The sequence below is a fragment of the Nicrophorus vespilloides genome, unplaced genomic scaffold (assembly GCF_001412225.1).
Source record: "Nicrophorus vespilloides isolate i.1.1-1 unplaced genomic scaffold, Nicve_v1.0, whole genome shotgun sequence".
Lineage (NCBI taxonomy): Eukaryota > Metazoa > Arthropoda > Insecta > Coleoptera > Silphidae > Nicrophorus > Nicrophorus vespilloides.
Window position 1 is genome coordinate 1 of NW_017099385.1, and position 3,482 is coordinate 3,482.

The following is a 3,482-nucleotide window of genomic DNA, read 5'->3' on the forward strand; positions in this document are numbered from 1 at the left end:
TTTAAATATGACTTGTATACAGTACATTTACAATGAACAAAATATCCAGGTTCAAGCATAAAATATGATGGTTTTGAGATATACAAAAAATTAGAAATAATTCTTTCTGTGTAGATAATATCCACTAAGTTGAACATTTATCGAGATAATAAGGTGATAAAAAAGAATTTGTCCTCATATAAAGGTAAAATTTTAGATCTTCAACATGAGTAATCTGCATAAATTATGACAAAGTCAAAATCTGGCCACAAATAACATGTGCAAATTGTGCGATGTAACAGTTAGCACATATATATATATATATAATTATGTTTTCCTAAGTACAAGATAATTATGTTAACATACTATAGGCGATAAAAAAGAATATGTATGCCAAAAATTTGCATACGCTCATGTAAATAATGCAGTTTCGCCCTTAAGAATGAGCAAACTTCTAAATTCATGACAAAACGTCATAACCTTGCCACAAATAAAGTGTGCAAATTGTGCGTTAGCATATATATATATAATTATATTTTCTTAAGCTATGTATAATTGAACTTTGTGGTAGCTTTAAGTGCAAATGTGAAATAGCAACAATGTTGCGTTTTACTGGCCGAACAAACGTTTTCCAAGCAATTAGTCGCCCCACGTTTTAGTTTCCGGATTGTTAATTTCAGATTGGAGCAATCAGTTGAGTGGGGGGCCAAGCAGTCGACCATTAGTTTGAAATACGGAAAATAGCATCATAGTAAAAAAAACTAATCTTACGTTTGTTGATGCGAAGATCCAATTAATAAACACTTATACACCAGATATGAATGAACACGTCTGTTTCTCTGCAAGTATTATCCGGACATCAGAAGGGTGTATTTGCGGAGCTGGAAGTCACTTCCGACGCACGAGACATTCCTTGTTCGAGATCGAAGTTACGTCTGGGAGCAGCGCGAGTTGCACAAAGCTGAGCCCTCATGGCACATCACCGATCCTGCGCTGTCGCCGCAGGCCATGGACATTAACGGCACCCCTGCAACTCCGCATCAAGGTCGATCCATAAACATCTTCCGCGCCCCTGATTGTGCCGAAAATGTAACCCCTCTCGCACGGATACATCCATTGTTGGCTTCATTTCACGGCAATATCGACAAAAATAATGTTCCTTGTTTCGAAGATTCTCAGGTGTCCCAGTTTCAATTCTAAATATTAAAATAATCATTATAAAACAATTTTGTCTTAGTAACAAAAATAAGTACAAACTTACATAATCAGGTAAATAGGAATATCTTCAATATATTGGAAACAGATGTAGTTAACACTTTGCTGGAGTGCAGTTATGTTGCAAGTAACTTAATGTATTATATTCTATAATTTTGACATCACTCAACGGAAATTACGTTTTGGAAAGCAGCAATTACAGAAATCCCTCCTTTCTTAGGAATTGAAGAAAATAAATCCATATTATCTGAATAATTATAGAAAGTATTATAAGCATCTCTGAATCATTATGCGAACAAACTAAATACTCACACCTTCATAAACAGTTGGTATATTACAATTTATCTTCAAAAGGTTGTAGTCATTTCCAACATTATGTGCTATAACAAAGAAAAAACGTTCATTACTTGAATTGTTATTTAATTTGGTTGCTTTTAATTGAATAATTTCTAAAAAAAATACTTCATTGTGTTCCTAATATCATATATGGATTTTCGAAATAATTTTCTTTTTAAATTATTACCAAATAACAATGTTGTAAGTAAATGATACATCCTATTAGATTTTGTAGTACAACCCTCAATATTGGCTAATATTTACATCATTTTCACATTTGCAAGTGATATAATAAATGAAATATATTAAAGTTGGATTGTATTTAAAAGCTTTCCATTCAGTCAATTAAACATACAATTGAAAAAATACAATAAGTAATTTGGCCTTAATTGTGAACATCCATTCTAAACATGAATACATTTTCTCACATAAAAGGAATAAAACTTACAGTTTTCATGACTACATATGTTACAATATGGCATAGAATTGACGTCCTATTCCATTGGCGTCCTGTCCCATTGGCACATCCCATTCAGCTCCATGTCATATGTCCGTCCTTCGAAGTCAACCTGAATGTGATTAAAGCAAATAAAAATCTGACACTGAAAATCTTATTGACTAGACGCATTATTCATGATAAATCTAAAGAATATTTTGTGCAAAGCTCTCATCGACTTTGTTACATGATTTACTATAATGCATACCGATCTATCAATTATTATATTGCAATGGTGTTGAAAATGGTTTTCAACAGGAACTGGTTTGACTCCTAAGATGTTGATGCAGTCTTAAGATTTTTGTAAAAATAGCTTGCTATGATGTATTATGGGCAACTCTATGGCCATAACATACCATTTGTACAAGATATTTATATCACTTTTGTTTAACTTAACCCTTCTAGGACGTGCGACGTATTTTTACATTTCAACAAATTTGTTTTGTTGGAACCGCGTACTTTTACTATTCTAATACAATTAGTTTCAAACGATAGTCCCGAATATAATCTCCACGCTGTCTTAGAAGGGTTAAAAATACAAGTATTCACTGAGAACAACTCCTCACACAAGTTTCACCAATTCACAGCCATTTCCTAAAATGGAGGCCAAGGGGAATCCCCTAGCAACTGGTGGTAAACCTCATTACTACAATAGTTAATAACTCAAGCTTACAAAAGATGGCGTAAAACGCAAGAAGATAAATGTACATTAAAATATGAGAATTTACTTCGACATCAAATTGGATTTCCAATATATAGTTTTTACAGAATACTGTTTGCACAGAAAAACAGTTTGCAAAGAACTACTTTTACAACATAACTATTTTTGTTGACTCATAAGTTCTACAAATAAATCAAGGTAACCTATCTATATCATTGAAATATTATCAATTTTTGGGTTTCCAAGTGAAGCAACAGAGGAAGTCAGTAATTCTGATATAGAGTATGCACCATACTTGTACTGTGAATAATATACAATTCCATAATGAGACAAAAGTAGATATGGATGCACTCGATCAAAATGTGCCAATAGCTTTGATTGATTGCATATTAATTGTGCTCTCTGGTGTTAACAGTAGAGTTGGATATGAATCCTCACCATTGAGAAAAAAAAATTTTAGGTATTCTTTGATAAAACAAGAAATGTACTTTACTCATGTTTTTGTCAAAACTAATAAAAATATCTCATTATGTATATAAATTGAAATGTATGTAAAGTAATATATTTTGCGTTAATTGTGAAAGACCTTCCTAAACATGTAGAAATTTTCTCCCAGAAATAGAAAAATACTTACAGCTTTCATGAATATATTACAATATGGCAAAGAATTGGCGTCTTTAGAAGTAAAATTGGCTCCTGTCCCATTGACACATCCCATTCAGCTCCATGTCATAGGTCCATCCTTCGAAGTCAACCTGAAATGTGAATAAAGCAAATAAAAATCTGACACTGAAA

The 3,482-nt window shown here is 32.4% G+C and overlaps 1 long non-coding RNA gene across 2 annotated transcripts in view; it reads right to left on the reverse strand.

Annotated features, from left to right (window-relative positions):
• Window positions 1-6: 6 nt before the first annotated feature.
• LOC108564440 overlaps window positions 7-3,482 on the reverse strand; it is a 4,675-nt gene continuing 1,199 nt past the window's right edge. For both annotated transcript variants that reach the window (XR_001891149.1, XR_001891150.1), the window contains exons 2-6: window positions 3,322-3,442; window positions 1,979-2,099; window positions 1,507-1,574; window positions 1,241-1,441; window positions 7-1,175 (exon numbers count right to left, since the gene is read on the reverse strand). This is a non-coding gene — a long non-coding RNA (uncharacterized LOC108564440). The remainder of the gene's footprint in view (window positions 1,176-1,240; window positions 1,442-1,506; window positions 1,575-1,978; window positions 2,100-3,321; window positions 3,443-3,482) is intronic.